Here is a 22,366-nt window from a genome sequence, read left to right as displayed (position 1 = left end):
TAGTCCTGCTGTCAATCAGGAATTGCATATCCTCTAGCTAGTTAGGTTACACTCAGACTCAGACTTCACAGTAAAGCTAAGCTTCTCCTGCATTTTGCAGGCTGCTTTAGCTACCTACACACAGGCGTTTTAAAGAAGCAGTCTGTTAATGATAAAACATTTATCTAGAGCAAAAACAAAAAAAGAGATATACATGAACAATGAATTGTCCTTTAGCTTCTGCCTGCAGCTGTGCCCTGCTAAAACATGCCTGTCCTGTAATGTGTATGTCATCAACATTCAGTCTGCAGTGCCTAAGAAATGGCATGATCTAACTCCCAGTCTGCATGTAATAAAGGTTACATTCAGTCATGACAGATTTACTGAGTGTATTACAGTGTGTGGATACTGGGATTTTCATACTATTCACCAGGAAAAAAAAAAATCTACTTTTATGATAATACTTCGAGGCATTCTTTCAGTGTCAAATATTTTTATTAACAAGATGTGCATACTGTACCAGTGCTAATCATTCTGCATAGCTAATATTTTTCAAAAATCTCACTTTAAAACACAGTCTTATTTAAAAATACATATACCAGGTTTTAAACATCCATGGTCTAAATTAAACCAACAAAATCTGAGAAACAAAAGAACTTACAAAGCTAAGGAAAAGAATGGTTCCACTTAAAAAGGGGGAGCTTGTAGGGGGTTACTGTGTACAGTTCTGAGCACCAAGTTTGAAAAAGGAGTTTGATTTGAAGGGATATTGATAACAGCTTCTCAAGCTTACCATGTTTATCCTTGAAAAATGTCGGCTGGGATGGGGGTGAAGGGGAAGAAATCCAATTATAGTTAAAAGTATCTAAAGGCAATAAAGACAGATCTAGGTAGGAGTGTGCTGATTCATTTGTCCGGGGCTGCATTCAAAGCAAGATTAAATAGAGTTTCTTAAGAAAGGTTTGAAGCCCATTGTAGATGGAACTTGAGAAACAAAAACTCGTATTTGGAGTGTGAGCACTTGGTAAAAACATTGCTTTTTATGCTTAGCTTGCCCTCTTTTTCCCATGCTTTGCTCTTTGCCTATAGTAATGTCTAGTGTGAAAGATTAAGGTGTCTGACCCTGAATGAGAGGGCCATCAATTATGAATGACTCTATGAGAACAATGGTATTTGCTGAAGAGAGTAATCAGGCAAAAAAACCTGATTCTACCAGTTTGTCTCTAAGAGGGGCTAGGGCTTTAACCACCTGACTATGACACTGAAGCCAGTGAATGAGTCACATTAAAGAGGGGACAGACACTTTACTTAAGATCAAGGTCTACTCTACTCCCTCTCAGACCAACCAACCACTGCCCACAACAAGAGGACTGCAGGAGGAGCCTACACTTTGATATATGGACTATGCCCTGAGGACTCACAAGAAGGCGTGAGGGCATATAAGTTTTTGTTGTTTCACCTAAAGATCTGTAACTCTTGTATGCTTTGAGAGTAAAAGTTACTTTGGTTTTAGAAATTCCTGTGCAAAGCTTCTATTCCTTATTTTACCTGCCATGTGGTCACCAAAGAGTTAAACGATAAACCAGAGTATCCCAAATGGAATGGAACTCTGGGGGAATAGGCATCAGCAACTGGAGAGACTTAGGAAGTCCAGGACTGGTCTTGAGGCCTAGGGCAGTTGGACTGTGGAGTCTCAAGTCCCAAGGAAGGATTTCAGACAAGGATCTGCACCTAGGAGCGAGCCTTATCTAAAGCCCAAATCTAAAGATCATGGTGGGACTCTGCCCAAGCCAACTGGCTTGGAAGAACATGAAATCCAAAGGCTGAGTCCAGTTACTACAGACTGGTGACCCCATACTAGGAGGACTCAGCCAGGTCTGTAATGTTCATTAAAGTGCCGGGAACCTTCCAACTTCCCTTGAATGAAACATATCCTAAGCCTTCATTTGATGATCCTAATCGCTTCCCCCAAATTTCTCTCTGTCTACAACTCCAATCTTCCCACAGCTCTTGACCAACTTGTAACCTACCAGTTTCAATTCTCCTTCCCCTCACTCACTCACATGCTTCAGTACGTGTATTAACTCAATTAATTCAAGTGCACAAATCAGAGCTCACTTAACTGGGACACCTGAAAATCCCAATATACTGTCTATTGCCTACTCCTGTGGGAATTCTGCGCCACTGCGCATGTGCAGAATTTATGTCCCTTGCAGATTTCTTTGCTTCCCCGTAGAAAAATGACTTTCTGGCAGGGAAGCCACAAAACCAGTCATAAAAAGAAAAGGAGTACTTGTGGCACCTTAGAGACTAACCAATTTATTTGAGCATGAGCTTTCGTGTGCTTTCGTGAGCTACAGCTCACGAAAGCTCATGCTCAAATAAATTGGTTAGTCTCTAAGGTGCCACAAGTACTCCTTTTCTTTTTGCGAATACAGACTAACACGGCTGTTACTCTAAAACCAGTCACGCAACCCTTGCCAGCAGTATGTTTCAGGTACCCAGGGCAGCCGGAAGAGAAGTGAACCACTGTGGGGCAGGAAACAGGACTGGGGAAGATCTTGCTGGTGGCTCATACCTTGTGCCAGGCTCAGCTGCTAGTCCAGGCTGGCCTAGGAAGGAAGAGACTACCTCTTGCCCCACACGGCATCTGGGGCTCGGTCAGACCCACCCCCACATTTCTCCCCTGGCTGCAGGAAGCTCTGCAAAATCCCTTCCCCACTCCCACCCCACTTCTTGCATCCATCACTCCTCAGCTGCAGAGGGAGGGATCCCTGTACAGGGAGCTTCTCCCCCATCCACACAACCCCTGTGCATCCAGACCACCTCATGCCCAGACCCTCCCATTGAGCCTCACTCCCCTGCACTCAGAATTCCCCTGATAAGGCCCAGTTCCCCACACCTGGACCACCCTGATGAGTGACTCACACCGCCACCCTACCAAGCCCTCCCTCTGCAGCTGAGGAGTGATGGGCGCAAGAAGTGGGGTGGGAGGGGAGAAGGGATTTTGCAGAGCTTCCTGCAGCCAGGGGAGAAATGTGGGGGTGGATCTGACCCAGCTCTGGATGCTGTGTGAGGAAAGCCTTGTTATTCATGTGAAAAAGTGAGATAAGAGTATCAAATTATGAACTTCATGTTACACAATATGTAAAAATATTAGCACTATGACTATTCAAGTCTGGACTTGGCCCAGGGCAGCCTCTTGTACTGCATTCCAGACAGCCGACCTGCCTCGAAAAGGTGTTAAACACCCTGAAGGACTAACACTGATGCCATCAAGACAGAACAGATAAAACAAATTTCTTATTAACAATATTCCCGAAGACTCTAGAGGCCAACCCCCTAGCACCAAACCAACAACTGGCTGAAATGAACAAATGGTGCAACTCTGTGGACCTATGAACATTGCAAATAAAACCATGCCAGAGGATTTGTTACAAAATTATTCAAATTTCTAGAGTAAAAATGACCGTAACCATGTTTAAGCATGACAACATGTCCAAGAGGCATTAATGTCAAGGGAGATATGGCCAATGCTTTAGCCCTGTTACAAAACATGGTCACAATCCTCGCTACATTATAAACTGGAAAGATAGTATAACTCATTCACAGAACAATTGTGGTGTAACCAGGTCTCCCAAACAGTTGTATATGAAGCTGTGGTGAGTTAGGAAGCTCTGTACAACTTATGAATTCTATTTGATACTGGGGGATTTTTGCAGTATACACAGATGCATACAAACTCCAACTGAATGTGCAGCTTTTTGCCTTCTCTATTACCTGTTTGCATGGGCAGCGGATGTTGCCCCCCTTCTCCCGCTACTGGTCACCTGGCAATGGCACCAGTGGAAAAAGGAAGGTTATAAAGAGGGAGGAGCTGATCTTTCCTGGGTCATTTTTTCTCTTGCTCAACAGGAGGGGAGAGAGAAGCAGCCCAGTATGTCAGGGCTTGCAAGAGGTGTGGGGGACCCTGCCTCCCTTCCTGAGACCACATGGTCCCCCCTCCAAGGACTACCCGGGGTAGGGTGAGCTAGTAAGGGGCATTGCGATTAGGATGTTTATTGTTTTCTAAATGATATCAACACTTTCTTGTATTTTATACTATTAAGGAAGAAAACCCAGAGTGCAACACAATTACTGAATTATATGCTTCACAATTATTACAAGGCTTCCAAGAAAGTTGAACTGTAAACCAGAAGCTTCATACCTTTGGGGTGGAGTTCTAGGAGAAGGTGTGTTTATGTACAAGGGAGTCTGAAGGGTCAGCATTGTGCCTACGTGGGCTATGTAGCTATACAGTGGTTTGCTGCTCTCAGGATGAGGTGCTACATAGCAGATCTGTACCCCAAGAGTGGGCCCCAATATTGGGACAGTTGCTGGACTGCGTTCAGGAAAAAACGGTTACTCACCTTCTCATAACTACTTTTCTTTGAGAGGTGTTGCTCATATCCATTCCAGTTAGGTGTGTGCACGCTGCATGCACAATCGTTGGAAAGTTTTCCCCTAGCAGCACCCGTCAGGTTGGCTGTGGAGCCCCCTCGACTGGGGCTTCTATGGCGCTCAATGTATGACCCTGCCAACCTGGCATCCCCTCAGTTCCTGATTGCTGGCTACTCTGACAGAGGGGAAGGCGGGTAGGTCTGTAATGGATATGAACAGCACATCTTGAAGAACAGTTACAAGAAGGTGAGTAACCATTTTTCTTCGAGTGCTTGCTCATATTGATTCCAGTTAGGTGACTCCCAAACCCTACTTGGAGGTGGAGTCGGAGTTATGGAATGACAGACTGGAGCACTGCTCTGCCGAAGGCTGCATTGTCTCTAGCATGCTGGGTTATAGTGTAGCAAGTAGCAAATATGTGCACTGAGGGCCATGTTGCCACCCCGAAGAATTCTTGAATTGGCACCTGGGTCAGGAACGCTGCCGATGAGGCCTGTGCCCTCATGGAATGGGCCATGAGATCCGGGGCTGGAATGCTGGCTAATTCGTAGCAGGTGCAGGAGGTAATCCACAACGAGATCCTCTGTGACTAGACTGGGAGACCTTTCATACAGTCTGCTACTGCCACAAATAGTTGGTTTGACTTTCGGAACAGCTTCGTGTGTTTGATGTAAAAGCAAGTGTCCATCGAACATCCAGAGAGTAGAGCTGTTGCTCTTGGAAGGTTGCATGAGGTTTAGGGTAAAATACAGGCAGGAAAATGTCCTGGTTGGAGTGTAATTGGGACAAAAACTTTGGAAGGAAAGCCGGGTGAGGCCTAAGCTGCACCTTGTCGTTGAAGAAGACTGTGTATGGAGGGTCAGAGGTGAGGGCCTTGAGCTCCGAGACCCTCGTTGCCGAAGTAATGGCAACCAGAAAAGCAACCTTCCATGATACATACAGGAGTGAGCAAGTTGCCAACAGTTCAAAAGGAGGTCCCATCAGTTTAGAAAGAACCAGGTTGAGGTCCCATGCAGGGATTGGTTGCTGAATCTGTAGGTACAGGTGCTCCAGGCCCTTGAGGAAGTGGCCTACCATGGGGCTGGTGAAGATGGAGCTTCTGGCCACTCCCAGGTGGAATACAGAGATAGCTGCCAGGTGCACCTGGGTGGACGAAGCAGCCAGACCTTGCTGCTTGAGTTGCAATAGGTACTCCAGGAAGAAAGGAATAGGGATCTGCAATGATGGAGTACAGCCTTGGGAGCACCAGACTGCAAACTGCTTCCACTTTGCCAGAAAAGTGGCCCTAGTGGAGGGCTTCCTGCTACCGAGCAGAACTTCCCTGACATACTCCAAACACATGAGCTCCATGGGGTTCAGACATGAAGCTTCCAGGCCGTGAGGTGGAGAGACTGGAGGTCTGGGTGATGAAAGTGACCATGGTCCTGGGTAATCAGGTCCGTGAGCAGTGATAGCATGATCGGGGTGCCTACCAAAAGGTCCAGGAGCGTGGTGTTCAATGTTGGCATGGCCACGCTGAAGCCGTCAGGATGACTGGCACCTTGTCCTGTGGACTTTGAGCAGGACCTTGTGTACAAGAAGAAATGGTGGGAACGCATACATGAGATGATCTGACCATGGGAGGAGGAAGGCGTCTGTGAGGGAGCCCCGGCAGTGGTTCCAAAAGGAGCAGAACCTCAGGCACTTCCTGTTGCTCAGAGTGGCGAAAAGATCGATATGGGGATTTCCCCACCTCTGGAAGCTGGGGAGGATGACATCTGGCCAGATGGATGACTCGTGAATGCAGAACAATCTGCTGAGGTAGTCTGCCAGCTCATTCTGTGATCCTGGGAGATACATTGCCTCCATATGCATTGAGTGGGCTATGCAGAACTCCCACAGCTGGAGGGCTTCCGAACAGAGGGGAGAGGAATGGGCACCACCCTCCTTGTTTATGTAAAACATTGCAGTTGTGTTGACTCCCACGCATTGACCCCTCAAGTGGGCCTGGAAGGTCTGGCACTCTAATTGAATTGCTCTCAGCTCCTTGATGTTGATGTGGAGTGAGAGCTCGTCTTGAGACCAGAGGCCCAGTGTCTGAAGGTCCACCAGGTGTGCGCCCCACCCCAGCACCAATGCCTCCATTACCAGGGACAGTGAGGTCTGAGGTCTGTAGAAGGGGACTCCCTTGCACATAGCTTGTTGGTTGAGCCTCCAGCCCAGAGACTGGAAGAGATAACCCGGAAGAGTAGCCACAGAGTCCAGACTGTTGCATTCCAGGCGGTATGCTGACGTGCGTCACAGACCTCTCCAGATTTAGCTCATCCTGGCATGCTGTACCACGTACGTACAAGATACCATGTGACAGAGTAGTCTCAGGCAGGCCTTTGCTGTGGTGGTAGGGTACAGTCTGAGACCTTGTATGGAGTCCGAGATCATTAGAAAACAGGTCTCCAGCAGGAATACTCTAGCACAACCTGTGTCCAATACTGCCCTCATAAACTCTATCCTTTGAATTGGTATCGGGGTCAACTTGCTTTCATTGAGAAGAAGGCCCAACCTGTTGTATGTGTACCTCACAATATGTATCTGCGCTTCTACCTGGTCCCTGGAACGCCCCCGGAGCAGCCATTCATTGAGGTCCGGATATACCTGCACCTGCCTCTGGCAAAGGAAGGCAGCAACGACAGACATGCGACTGGTGAACACCCAAGGGGCTGTGGACAAGCCGAAGGGGAGAACCATAAACTGGAAGCGGTTGTGATTGACCACAAACCTCAGGTATCATCTGTGAGCAGGACATATGGATATATGAAAGTACATGTTCTTGAGCTAGAAGACGGCGTACCAGTCTCCCAGATCCAGAGTGGGAATGACTGAGTTCAGGGAGACCACGGTGATGCTGAAGTGCCGCATGAATCTTTTGAGGCCCCGCAGATCTAGAATGGGTCTGAAACCCCCTTTGGCTTTGGGGATTAGGAAATAATGGGAGTAGATTCTCTTTCCCCTTAGCTCCTGAGGAACCTCTTGTTCCGCCACCTCTTCGGCCTGCAGGTCCCTCTCGTGTGCCACCCTGCACAGCAGGTCCTGGTGGGCACAACTGTTTATGGGCGGCATCCCTAAAGTAGAAGTCCCCACCTCTGCCTCATCTAGAGAGGAAGAAGATGAGAACGCAAGTGGGGAAACAGGGTCATCCTGGATCTCCTGGTCCATTAGGACTTCCTGTTTCAGATTGATTAACCCCAGATCAGCTGTAGGAGGGGGGTCAGCTCCAGCGGAGGCAATGAGGCCAGAGTCCCCTCAGTATCCCTGGGGACAGGGTGCTTGGCCGAGGCTGCTAGCACCCTGAGCGTGGCTACCACCGACCGGGAGCCCTTGGACAAGGTACCCTGGGCCTGGTGATATGCCCAGGAGGTCCAAAAGGGACACTCTGCCAGCCCCTGTGATTGTGCTGGTCATGGCTTTGTGCCCACATTGGGGCGTCTATGTGCCGACCAGTACCAGCTCTGGTGCGAATATCTGGACCCCACCTCCAAGTCTGAAGATGAGGACCGGGATCTTGACGGCCATGGCAGTGCCGAGCAAAGCTGGGTTGATGAGTGGTGCTGGGATCCGGAGTAGCGCCATGAAGACAATCGGTGCCGAGACCTCGACCAGTGCCGTGATGACCAGTGCCGAGATCGGGACCTCTGCTGAGTCGGGAACCTGTGCCAAGGTGGGGATTGAGGACATGATGGTGAGCAGTGCTGTGAGATGGATTGGTGCTGGGACTCAGAGCGGTGCCTCCTTGTCGGTGCCGGTGAGCAGTACCTTGGAGATGCAGGTGGACACAACATCACCGGCTTTCCCCATGACTGTGCGTAGTGCTGGAGGCTTGTCGTGGAGGGCTAGGGACCGCAGTGCCATCATAGCAATGAGGTCCCTCAAAGGTGTCTGGAGTGGATGGTAGCCCCACCTCTTCCACCATATGGCTTATGGAGTCCAACGGCACCAGACTCAATGGTCTCCTTTGCGGGGCTGAAGTCAAAGGTGCCAGCTCCAAAGCTCTCCGTGCCAGGTGCTCCTCCCTGCGATATGCCCCATTGGCTGACTCCAAAGGAGTGGGTCTTGAAGGCGGTGATCCAGTCCTACCCTGCTTCGGTGCAGTTCCTGTGGTGCTGGGGAATGGGACCGGTGCTGGACAGTTCCCACCAACTTCAGCACTAGGGAGCAGTGGTGCTGCAAATCTCTGTGCCCAGAGTCCTTCCACGATGCCTCTTCTGTAACGGATACCAGAGCGTTCGCACCAATGAACACAGTGCCGGGTCTTGCCGTGCCGAGGCAGATTGTGGTCTCAGAGTTGTCTCCACAAGGAGCTACTTTAAATGGAAGTCCGACTCCTTTTTTCTTTAGGGCGAAACCCTTTACAAACCCTGCACCTATTGGCTTGGTGCGCTTCCCGCAGACACTTTAGACAGGCGTTGTGGGGGTCACCCACTGGTACAGGCTTATTGCAGGACTTGCGGGGTTTGAACCCTTGCGACTGAGGCATGCCCCGAATCCCTAAGGGGAAATAGGCAGTCAGGGTGGAGGGAAAACCCCCACTCCCAACAGCTAAACACTACTAACACTAATAACTACAGCGAACTGAAAGGCTAGGAGAAGGAGAGGAGACCTTGCTAAGCAAGCCACCACAGTTCCAATGACCGCCACTGGCGGTAAGAAGGAACTGAGGAGGTGCCAAGTCGGCAGGGACATATATTGAGCGCCACAGAGGCGCCACTGCAGGGGGCTCCACAGCTGACCCGACGGGTGCTGCTAGGGGAAAACTTTCCGACAACTGTGCACCCCACTTGATCTGTAACAGAAGTGTAGACAGAACCCAAAGGAATCTTATTATGCCCAATGAGCCCATACAGAAGAAATACTTGATGATTAATGGTACTGAATACAGGTGATAGAGCTAATATTAATAGTAGGAAAAGCCATCTCAAATCTCACAGTTAACACTCCATCACATGACTAACACTGTCTTAAGTCCTGCAGCTAGACCAAATGATGAAAAATTCCACTGTGAGTAGGTGTTCACAGAGTTACAAAGGAAATCTTGAAACTAGGCAATGTCAGACCATTAATACCAAGAGAAGATTTTTGAGCATGGACTCATTTCAGCCAGGGTTGCTTCCTTCCCTCTAAAAAAGAAAAACATAAATGATAACTTTCATCTAATGGCAAACTGCCTTGTTTATGTATTCCACAAACCTCAAGAAGCTGTCAGCCTAAGCAACCACAGAATTTTTTAGGACATGAAAGTGACCCTAAACTAAAGGAAGTAATGGTTGATCAATGACAAGCCTATACTCCCAATCTTTATCCTATCCCAAACATTAGATCCAGACTGTGGCCAGCTCTAGGAAATTAATCAGAATCCACATGACACAGTCCCTTGGTTGTCATAGTACCATGAGACCCTCAGCCAACTGAGAAAACCATCATCATCCGCATAGACACTGATGCCGCAAAGCACTATCAGTCTTGGCAACTCCATAATTGTTACAATTAGTAATGGCAATAAATTCACAAAGGGGCTCTGATGTGACTCTTCAGCAATGTGTACACCAATTCTTGGCCCACATTAATCTCATCTTGGGACTAACATTCAAGATGGAGACTCACAATCACATCTAGTTTAGGGGCAAGCAGTCTCCTGTAACTGAGGTCAGAAACAAACTACACAGTTACACCACATTTCCTGATACTCCCTCTATGTAGAGCCAAAAACCCAGCTAAAGACTATTGTGCCAATAATGGCCATGTAGTGGCATCCAGCTAGGTGATCTCAGTTACACACACACAGTCAGGGATCACAACCTTAAGTCATGGGGCATGATTATTAAAACACTGTCCTTCCAGTGAACAGCATTATTTGAGAAGCCAGCTCAGCAACCAACTAACACCCTGAATTCCTGAAAATAAAACAGACAAAACCAATGGGATTAAAATCAAACATGACACAGGTTTATGCGCACATTTTTCCCCTGTGTCATTTTACCTTACCAACCCCCCACAAACAATTATCTCCCTTCACTCAGACTACTATATTCCTAGCACAGCAGCAATATTCAACACTGTCATTCTAATGTCATAGAATCATAGAATATCAGGGTTGGAAGGGACCCCAGAAGGTCATCTAGTCCAACCCCCTGCTCGAAGCAGGACCAATTCCCAGTTAAATCATCCCAGCCAGGGCTTTGTCAAGCCTGACCTTAAATGAAGTCAACGAAGTCACCCCAGCTGAAAATGCGCTACTGCTAGCCAGAACCAAGCCACCTAATACATAGGTCAGGGCGGGGGGGGGGGATAAAACTTTACCTTTAAATAAAGGAACAGAAGTAAACTTAACAGCTTTTAAAATAGGCTGCCTACTCCCACACACAATATCTCAGATTCAAACAAATGCCAAACAATATGGAGTCTCTTATCTCCCCCGCAAGAATGGCTGTTACTGTCAACTTAACCCCACTTGCCCTTGTACGTCTGACAGACCAAATTCAGAAAGGAGGTAAAGGGAAATTTAACAACCTTTCTGCATGGACCACTCACATCCACCTAAAGCCACACATCAATATCCCCCAAAACAAATATGGACTCTGCAGTCAATCCTCACAAGTCTTGTTGTCAAGGAAACAGCACTATAAATTAATCTACTAAATGGGGATTTGTTTCTACATTACAAAATTTCCTGCATTGTGGAAACAGTGCAATAAACAATTTGATGCATGCAGATATAAAATATTCAAGTTTATTTATTTCTTTTTACGTGTATTATAATCTATTACAATTTTTCCTGTGTCCTTTTGTTTGTTTCGCTAGTTACCTTAATATTTATATTATTTGTATAGGACATTACCTTGAATTGTGCCCAAAATTTTATAACTTTATTGTACAGCTTTGCCTGTACATTGCAGCCAAATGTATTCTGAAATAGTGAGTTAGGGCACAATTTTGCATGTTAACAACATAGGACTATTCAAGAAAAGGAGCTATCACAGCTCTCCTTGGCTGAGCAGCAGTTGACTCAATTGACAATTTCTAGACCAAGACCTGCTCAACTTAGTTCAGAAGGACATTAGGCCCCTCAAAGGCCAAAGAAACTGAAAAGCAAATGATACCCAGATCAAAAAAAAGAACGTGTTTCAACTGTGGACAGGAAGAACATTTCATAGGAGACTGTGAGAATACACCTAACCTTACTTACTGCACCAATAACTGATCAGCAGATATTCAGCGTGGCATAAACCCAAAGTTAAAAGAGAAAAACAAGAGATTTTCCCCAAGCAAAGCTCCCTACTGGAGGATTTGTACAAAGAGTACAGACAGCAATCTTGCAGATGCATGGAGTACAAGTTAGATCTCAGGAGAATAATCCTGAAGACGAATCAGCAGCTCATGCTACAGGATTTGTAGACACTGTCTTGTGGGGACAGCACACCACAGGAGTTTCAAACTCAAAGTCCATGGCCTGGAAGACCAAGTGCCCAAGATTCTATTCCCATTGACTGGAAAGCATACAGCACATGTGATTCACTTACCGAAGTCTCGCCATAGACCAAGTCAGAATGAGGAGAAGGAGCAGAACTACGAGACCCAACTATACTTGCCAGAATGGCCAAAACTCTTCCTTTCAGATGGGATTTTATATAGGAAGGTTCAGAGGAGAGGAGAAGGTTGGGGAAAGCTACACTCATAGAAACTGTGCTTTAGAGTCCACAATGAGATGGCCCATACAGGAGTAGAGAAAATGTTAGAATTGGCTAGAGGTTGATTTTATTGGCCTTGAATGATCTGAGTGGTGTAAAGGAAATATCAGATCTGTAAGCGTCGTCTCAGACGGAATGCTACTGTGGAAAAGCCTGCCAAGCTTTTGAACATTAAAGCATCTGTTCCAAAGATAACAGAGGTAGAGCTTGTCATAACCATACAGCTAAGGGTAGCCTAGAATTCCTCCTTACCTGTAAGGGGTTAAGAAGCTCAAATAACCTGTTTGGCACCTGACCAAAAGGACCAATGGGGAAAGAAGATACTTTCAAATCTAGGGAGGTGGGAGAAGGCTCTGTTTGTGCTCTTTGTTTGGGTGTTCTCTGGGGAAGCAGAGAAGCATCAGGTCAGAAAACTCCTTCTCCTAAAATCATCCTAAAATGAGTCACAATATTGCAAAAAGAGTAAGTAAATAAGGCAAGGCGCGTTACATTATCTTTTGTTTTTAGCTTGTGAATTTTCCCTATGCTTAGAGGGAGATTTATCCCTGTTTTTTGTAACTTTAAAGTTTTGCCTAGAGGGGAATCCTCTGTGTTTTGAATCTGATTACCCGGTAAAGTTACCTTCCATCTTGATTTTACAGAGGTGCTTCTTTTATTTTTTTTCTTTATAATAAAGTTCTGGTTTTTAAGAATCTGGTTTACCTATTTGGTTGGTATATTATTCTCAAGCCTCCCCAGGAAAGGGGGTGAAGAAGCTTGGGGGATATTTTAGGGGATAAGAACTCCAAGCAGTCCTTTTCCTGAATCTTTGTCTAACTCACTTGGTGGTGGCAGCAGCACCCATCCAAGGATAAGGAAGGATTTGTGCTTTGGGGAAGTTTTTAACCTAAGCTGGTAGAAATAAGCTTAGGGGGTCTTTCATGCGGGTCCCCACATCTGTACCCTAGAGTTCAGAGTGGGGAGGGAATCCTGACAGAGCTGCTGGAAGAGACTCAAGTAAAAAGGAGATCTCAACAGAAGGGAATCTAATGCAGGTGTGCAGACTGAGGAAATGGATGAATCTTCATTTGATTTGACTCTGCAATCTGAACTTAAGACACTGGCGGAGGAATTTGACCCAAACCAGAGTACTTCACTTGATGAAAATCAAGGGAAATTTCATGATATGAGCACTCCACTGCAGCTAAAGTGAATCTGCCTTTTCCCATCACAACATTTGTGGAGGGTAGCACAGATGTGGTGGGACTGCCTGACCAGGTAGAGCTAGAAGTCAACCCAGCCAAACTTGGGGACTAGTCCTTGAGTCTGTACTTCTGTGGAGATCCAAGATCCCCAAGTGATAAAGTATCACTGCATATACCTTTCTTTACTATCTGACTTTGCAGACAGATATAGATAGGACATTACTGTGGGTCACAGATGTCATCAGATTGTGGGGATGTCATTTATTTAAATAGGGGCACAACCCAAATGCCATATGTTGCAGTATTTGACTTTGTTTGGCCCAAAGAAAGGGAGAAAAGCAATGGGGGGGGGGGAGACAGAGAGACAGGTATTTTAGTTGGAATTTTTTAGAGTTACCTATAAAAGTTTATTTGAGGTCACCCTCTTTTACCCTCTAAGAGCTGAGCCAACCAGAGCTCAGAGGGGAAGATGAGAAATATAGGAATTGGAGACAGCCTTGTGGACTTAGCAGCTGATTGACACAGGACCAAAAGATGTGTCTGCTATGAGGGCTGGAATGCTGCTAGCTGTGGAGATTCCCCAGATTGATTGTTTGCTTTACAGGATTCTGAATTTTTTGGATAAGGACTGAAATGCTACCATTTTTCTCAAGTTCTGAAGAGTCCACGTGACACATAGGACACCTTATGGTTGCACTATAAAGACTGAGAAACCCTCTCTAAAAAAAGATCAGCAAGGAATGTGTGAGTGTGTGCACGTGCACGCTGAAGTATAAATTCATAGATTCCAAGGCCAGAAGTGACCATTGTGATCATCTAGTCTGACCTCCTGCATAATACAGGCCATAGAACTTCCCCCAAATAATTGCTGTTTGAACTAGAGCATATCTTCTAGAAAAACATCCAATTTTGATTTTAAAACTGCCAGTAAACAAGAATCCACTGCAACCTTTGGTAAGGTGCTCCAATGGTTAATTACCCTCACTGTTAGAGAAGTTATGTTGGAACTAAATATTTAAATATATGTAACAGCAACAAAGTGGGGAGATCTGTATAAAGAACACCATGTAGATTTATTGCCTAACTCCTCTTGTTTAAAAGTTATTCATAGTATTCCAAGTACTATTTACAATGCTTCTGTGCATTAATGTTTGTTTATTAAGAAGCTGACTGGGAACAGCTAATTATCAGGGTTTTACATATAATAGCCCTGAGGTTTAACTTGTAATGCTTTCTGAAAAGTCCTGAAAAGACAGAACTCTGATCTGTACTTCAAACTGAGGTGCAGGAAGGAGAACATAACAGAGTTGTACATACTATTACTTTGACATTCCCCTACTACATCACACTTACACTAACATTAATCCTTCAAACTTGCAATTTACAAAAATACTGTCTCCATGACGAATATTAACAAGTGTGGCAGAATTTGTGGATGACACAAAGTTGGGAGGTATTGCCAATATGGAAGAGGACTGGAATATCATACAAAGATTCGGACGATCTTGAAAACTGCAGTTATAGAAATGGAATGAAATTTAATAGTGCAAAGTACAAGGTAATGCGTTTAGGGATTTCTGCTATGTTTTGGGGGACTTATCAGTTGGAAGTGACAGAGGAGGAAAAAGCCCCGGGGTGTATTAGTCCATCACAGGATGGCTATGAGATGCCAATGCAATGTGCCTATGAAAAAGGCTAATGGAATCCTAGGATGCATCAAGCAAGGTATTTCCAGAAGAGATAAGGAACTGTTATAATCATTATACAAGGCAATGGGAAGACCTCAACTGGAATACTGTGTGCAATTCTGTTTCCCCATCTTTAAGAAAGATGAATTCAAACTGGAACAGGTGCAGAGAAGGGCTACTAGGATGATCAGAGGAATGGAGAACCTACTTTATGAGAGGCGACTTAAGGAGCTTGGCTTGGTTAGCCTAACAAAACAAAGAGCTGAGAAGAGATATGATTATCCCTCTGATGTATTTAGAGAGCAAACACCAGAGAAAGAGAGGAGTTATTTAAGTTAAGGGCCAATGTTGACACAAGAACAAATGGATATAAACTGACAATCAAGAAGTTTAGTCTTGAAATTAGAAAAAGGTTTCTAACCATCAGAGGAGTGAAGTTCTGGAACAGCCTTCCCAGGGAACTAGCGGAGGCAAAGATCCTAACTTGTTTCAAGACTGATCTTGATAAGTTCATGGAGCAGATGGTACGATGAGATTGCCCACAGTGGCATATGCCCCATCTGCGACTCCTATTAGCAAATAGCTCCAATGGCCAGAAATGGGACACTAGATGAGGAGGGCTCTAAATTACTACAGAGAATTCTTGCCCAGATATCTGGCTGATGGGTTTCAACCACATGCTCAGGATCTAACTGACTGCCATATTTGGGGTTGGGAAGGACTCCTCCCCCGCCCCCAGGTCAGAATGGCAGAGACCCTGGGTTTTTTTTGCCTTCCTCTGAAGCATGGGGCACAGTTCACTTGCTGGTATGAACTAGAGTAAACGGTGGATTCTCTGTAACTTGAAGTCTTTACATCAAGATTTGATTACTTCAATAACTTAGCCAGAGGTTACGGGCCTATTACTGGAGTGGTTAGGTGAGGTTCTGAGACCTGCAACGTGCAGGAGGTCAGTCTAGATGATCATGATGGTCTCATCTGGCCTTAGAGTCTCTGAGAATTTGATTTTTTTTAAATTGCAAAAAAATAAAATATTTTTTCTTTTTATAGCTGCAGACAATTAATGGGGGGGAAAGGGTTGGGATTAGGGCTGCATTGACAGCAGGGCTGTATGGGGTTCATAGCGGAGAATTCAGGGGGCTCCCTGCACAGCCCAGGGGCCCAGCACACCCAGGTGTAAGGCTGCGGTCCTGGCATCTCAGAGCAGACCCACCAGACAGGGCTGCAGGGGAGGCCACCCCACTGTTGAACAGGTCCTGCCTGGGGACAGCCCCCACCTTCCTGGCTAGTGATTGGGAGAACAGGGCCATGACAGCAAAGCTGCAGAGGACTCCCTGAATGGCTATAGGGCCACTGACACCCAATCCCCGCAGGCACAAGGTACCAGGGGGAGGTGCACTCACACTGACTGCTCCCGATGGATTTTATTTCCTCGTTGATTTCACTGTATCAGATGAAATTGACGTTTATTGAAATCTATCCATTTAAATCAAAGAACATAAGAATGGCCCTACTGGGTCAGACCAAAGATCCATCTAGCCCAGTATCCTGTCTTCTGACAGTGGCCAGTGCCAGGTGCCCCAGAAGGAATGAACAGAATAGGTAATCATCAAGTGATCCATCCCCTGTTGCTCATTCCCAGCTTCTGGCAAACAGAGGCTAGGGACACCATTCCTGCCCATCCTGGCTAACAGACATTGATGGACGTATCCTCCATCTAGTTCTTTTTTTAACCCTGTTATGGTCTTGGCCTTCACAACATCTTCTGGCAAGGAGTTCCACAGGTTGATTGTGCATTGTGTGCAGAAATACTTCCTTTTGTTTGTTTTAAACCTGCTGCCTATTAATTTCATTTGCTGATTCCTAGTTCTTGTGTGATGAGAAGTAGTCAACAACATTTCCTTACCTACTTTCTCTACACTAGTCATGATTTTATAGACCTCTATCATATATCCCCTTAGCTGTCTCTTTTCCAAGCTGAAAAGTCCCAGTCTTATTAATCTCTCCTCATACGGAAGCCATTCCATACCCCTAATAATTTTTGTTGACCTTTTCTGAACCTTTTCCTATCTATCTTTTTTGAGATGGGGCAACCACATTTGCACACAGTATTCAAGATGTGGGCTACCATGGATTTATATAGAGGCAACATGATATTTTCTGTACTATTATCTATCCCTTTCTTAATTATTCCCAGCATTCTGTTCGTTTTTTTGACTGCCGCTGCACATATTGTGGATAGTTCTCTGAAAACATCCACTTAGACACCAAGATCTCTTTCTTGAACAATAATAGCTAATTTAGACCCATCATTTTATATGTATAGTTGGGATTATGCTTTCCAATGTGCATTACTTTGCATTTATCAACATTAAATTTCATCTGCCATTTTATTGCCCAGTCACCCAGTTTTGAGAGATCCTTTTGTAGCTCTTTGCAGTCTGCTTGGGTCTTAACTATCTTCAGTAATTTTGTATCATCTACAAATTTTGCTGCCTCACTATTTACCCTTTTTTCCAGATCATTTATGAATATGTTGAATAGGACTGGTCCCAGAACAGACACCTGGGGGACACCATTTTTTACCTCTCTCCATTCTGAGAGCTTACCATTTATACCTACCCTTTGTTTCCTATCTTTTAACCAGTTCCCAATCCATGAGTGCACCTTCCCTCCTATCCCGTGGCAGCTTACTTTGCGTAAGAGCCTTTGGTGAGGGTCCTTGTCAAAGGATTTCTGAAAATCTAAGTACACTATATCCACTGGATCCCCTTGGTCCACATGCTTGTTGACCCCCTCAAAGAATTCTAGTTGATTGGTGAGGCATGATTTCCCTTTACTAAAATCATGTTGACTGTTCCTCAACAAATTACGTTCATCTATATGTCTGACAATATTGTTCTTTATTATAGTTTCATCCAGTTTGCCCGGTACTGAAGTCAGGCTTAGAGGCCTGTAATTGTCGGTATCACCTCTGGAGCCCTTTTTAAAAATTGGTGTCACATTAGCTATCCTCCAGTCATCTGAGCAGAAGCTGATTTAAATGATAGGTTACAGACTACAGTTAGTAGTTCTGCAATTTCACATTTGAGTTCCTTCAGAACTCTTGGGTGAATACTGTCTGGTACCGGTGACTTATTGCTGTTTAATTTATCAAGTTGTTCCAAAACCTCCTTTAATGATACCTCAGTTTGGGACAGTTCCTCAGATTTGTCCCCTAAAAAGAATGGCTCAGGTTTGGGAATCTCCCTCACATCCTCAGCCGTGAAGACCGATGCAAAGAATTTATTTAGTTTCTCTACAATGGCCTTATCGTCCTTGAGTGCTCCTTTAGCACCTCAATCGTCCAGTGGCCCACTGGTTGTTTAGCAGGCTTCCTGCTTCCAATGTACTTAAAAAAAAATTGCTATTACTTTGAGTCTTTGGCTAATTGTTCCTCAAATTCTTTTTTGGCCTTCCTAATTATATTTTTACACATTTGCCAGAGTTTATGCTCCTTTCTATTTTCCTCATTAGGATTTAACTTCCACTTTTTAAAGGATGCCTTTTTGCCTCTCACTGCTTCTTTTACTTTGTTGTTTAGCCATAGTGGCTCTTTTTTAGTTCTCTTACTATGTTTTTTAATTTGGGGGTATACATTTAAGTTGAGCCTCTATTATGGGGTCTTTAAAAAGTTTCCACACAGCTTGCAGAGATTTCACTTTTGGCACTGTACCCTTTAATTTCTGTTTAACTAACCGCCTCATTTTTGTGTAGGTCCTGTTTCTGAAATTAAATGTTACAGTGTTGGGCCGCTGTAGTGTTTTTCCCCCCACATATTAAATTTAATTATATTGTGGTCACTATTACCAAGCGGTTAGCTATATTTACCTCTTGGACCTGATCCTGTGCTCCACTTAGGACTAAATCAAAAATTGCCTCTCCTCTGGTGGGTTCCAGGATCAGCTGCTCCAAGAAGCAGTCATTTAAGGTGTCAAGAAACTTTATCTTTGCTTCCTATCCTGAGGTGACATGTACCCAATCAATATGGGGATAATTGAAATCCCCCATTATTATTATCATTGAGTTTTTTTATTTTAATAGCCTCTCTAATCTCCCTGAGCATTTCACAGTCACTCTCATCATCCTGGTCAGGTGGTCGGTAATATACCCCTACCGTTACATTCTTATTATTAGAGCATGGAATTTCTATCCATAGAGATTCTATGGTACAGTTTGATTCATTTACAATTTTCACTTCATTCGATTCTGCACTTTCTTTCACATATAATGCCACTTCCCCACCAGCACGACCTTGTTGGGATATAGATATTCAGGCCTGCCTGTAAAGGCCTATACTTTAAGAATGTAGGTATATGTTTATCATTTAGCTAGTGATAGAGGTATACAAGAAAATCTGTGTAAGGGCCTTCTCTCACTGTGACAGTCTGAGGCCCTGTTCTTAGGCCAATGCCTTTGGCTAAGCAGCAGAGGCAGCCATAAGCTGGGAAGCATATGGTCACATCCTCACATTCCAAACTAGTCAATATGGGGCTGTAAGCAAGGTGATCATAGAATCATAGAATATCAGGATTGGAAGGGACCTCAGGAGGGCATCTAGTCCAACCCCCTACTCAAAGCAGGGCCAATCCCCAATTTTTGCTCCAAATCCCTAAATGCCCCCCTCAAGGATTAAACTCACAACCCTGGGTTTAGCAGGCCAATGCTCAAACCACTGAACTATCCCTCCAATCTATCATCTCCAGAGAAAGGGAAGAGCCTAGAAGATGTAAAAGGAAATTTAGGTTGATAGTTCTCTGTCTGGTAAGAACTCACCTATCAATAGACACAGCTGGGAAACCCTCATGTCTTTATAGATGTAGTTGTGAAATCCTCACTTCTGTATTGTTTTGTCATTATAGTTCCCACTTTGCTACTGTCTATTTGCATGGTCTCTGTCTGGTTCTGTGATTGTTTCTGTCTGCTATATAATTAATTTTGCTGGGTGTAAACTAATTAAGGTGGTGGGATATAATTGGTTAGCTAATCATGTTACAATATGTTAGGACTGGTTAGGTAAATTTCAGTAGAATGATTGGTTAAGGTATAGCTAAGAATATTATTATTATAAATTAGGGGCAAACAGGAAGTAAGTTGGGATTCAAAAATAAGGAAAAAGGAACTTGGATTTAAGCTTGCTTGAAGTTCACCCCAGTAAACATCTAATTGTTTGCACCTTCGGACTTCGGGTATTGTTGCTCTCTGTTCATGCAAGGACCAGGGAAGTGGGAGAGTGAAGGAATAAGCTCTCTAACAGACCTTTTCTGTCCTTCCGATATATTTTGTACCTTGGTATTACTGTATCCCATTGATTAGCCTCATTCCACCAAGCTTCTGTGATGCCTATTATATCAATATCCTCATTTAATATGAGGCACTCTAGTTCACCCATTTTATTATTTAGACTTCTAGCATTGGTATACAAGCACTTTAAAAACTTGTCTCCTTTTGGCTGTCTGCCATTACATGATGTAATTGAATGGGACTCTAATTTAACTGCTTCTGATCAGATCCTGCCTGTATTTTATCCTTTTCCATCCTCTCATTCTCTATTAATAAATCCTCCCCTAAGGAATGTCCGAACCATGTGTTCCTCCACATCTGTTGGCTTTCCCCCAGCCCTTAGTTTAAAAACTGCTCTATGACCTTTTTAATGTTAAGTGCCAGCAGTTTGGTTCGATTTTGGTTTAGGTGGAGCCTATCCTTCCTGTATAGGCTCCCCCTTTCCCAAAAGTTTCCCCAGTTCCCAATAAATCTAAACCATCCTCTCAGCCACACATTGAGACTCTGCAGTTCTGCCTGTCTAACTGGCCCTGCACGTGGAACTGGGAGCATCTCAGAGAATGCTACCAGGGAGGTCCTGGACTTCAATCTCTTACCTAGCCATCTAAATTTGGCTTCCAGGACCTCTCTCCTATCCTTCCCTATGTCATTGGTACCTACATGTACCATGACCACCGGATCCTCTCCAGCACTACACATAAGTCTATCTAGAGGTCTTGAGAGACCCGCAACCTTCGCATCAGGCAGGCAAGTCATCATGCGGTTCTCCCGGTCATCGCAAACCCAACTATCTATGTTTCTAATGATAGAAGAAAAGGAGTATTCTGGCACCTTAGAGACTAAAATTTATTTGCGCATAAGCTTTCATGAGCTACAGCTTACTACATCAGATGCATTCAGTGGCTACCTTCAGTCCTTTTGATATGATGTCCATCTGTCTGGTTTTGGAAAGGAAGATGTCTGTCTGTATCTGTATGAGTTTTTTCATGAAGTTGATAGATTTCCACTCCATACGGCTAAATTCAGTGCCTTGCATAATGACAGGTTTCAGAGTAGCAGCCGTGTTAGTCTGTATTCGCAAAAAGAAAAGGAGGACTTGTGGCACCTTAGAGACTAACAAACCCATTACTAATGCCTGCCTCTTTCTAATAGCTAGAGTTCCCTCCCCCGGAGAGGTATCCTCAGTGCGAGAGGATACCACATGATCATCTGGAAGGAGGGTCCCAACTATCGGATTGGTTGCGTCTGCTTCAGTTAGATGCCCTCCTTCCCTGGGACTTTCATCCTCCTCAACAGCACAGAGGCTGTCAGACTGGGGGACACCGTTCTACTGTGTCCTGGAAAGTCTCATCAATGTACCTCTCTGTCTCCCTCAGCTCCTTCAGTTCAGCCACTCTGGTCTCCAAAGCCCGTACACGGTCTCTGAGGACCAGGAGCTCCTTGCACCGAATGCATACATACGCCACCTGCCCATAGGGCAGGTAATCATAAATGCTGCATTGGGTGCAATAAAGTGGGTAACCCCCACTCTGTTGCTGGACTTCTGCCTGCATTTCCTTTTTACTCCTGCAGCTGGTTCCTTTGCTGTTCTTTTGTTTATATCAAAGGAGTATTAAAAGCCTGACAAGCCTATTAATAAATCAGCTAACTATTAGATTGTTTTCCTTTCAATCAAATTGACCTCACCCACTTCCTCCTCTAAATCTGTCTATTTGTCTCCATTCCTCTTTCCACTCTCTCTTTCCCTAGTCCTTTTTCATTCCTCTCCATAACCACAACTGGTCGTGTCGTCTATTAGTTGACACTCGGTATCAAAGACGTGGGTTCTAGCTCCAGCTCTGTCACTGACTTGTACATCAGCTCACAGAAACCGGCCTCTTTATTTGTTTCCTTATTAGTAAAACAGTGATAATGCCCGTGCCTGGGGCCCAAATCAGACCAGGCCCAAAACAAAAGTTAGAAGTTATTGGATAGCCCTTGCCAACAGTAACCCTGAAAATGGTCTCTTTCTTGGCTTCCACCGATAGACATGTTT

General features: G+C 44.8%; 1 protein-coding gene across 1 annotated transcript in view; it reads right to left on the bottom strand.

Annotated features, from left to right (window-relative positions):
* RAD54B (RAD54 homolog B) overlaps positions 1 to 22,366 on the bottom strand; it is a 122,993-nt gene that overhangs the window by 81,854 nt on the left and 18,773 nt on the right. The window lies entirely within an intron of this gene.

The sequence above is a fragment of the Eretmochelys imbricata genome, chromosome 2 (genome assembly GCF_965152235.1).
Source record: "Eretmochelys imbricata isolate rEreImb1 chromosome 2, rEreImb1.hap1, whole genome shotgun sequence".
Lineage (NCBI taxonomy): Eukaryota > Metazoa > Chordata > Testudines > Cheloniidae > Eretmochelys > Eretmochelys imbricata.
Note: the sequence above shows the minus strand (reverse complement) of the source record. Positions and strands in the feature narration are given on the sequence as shown.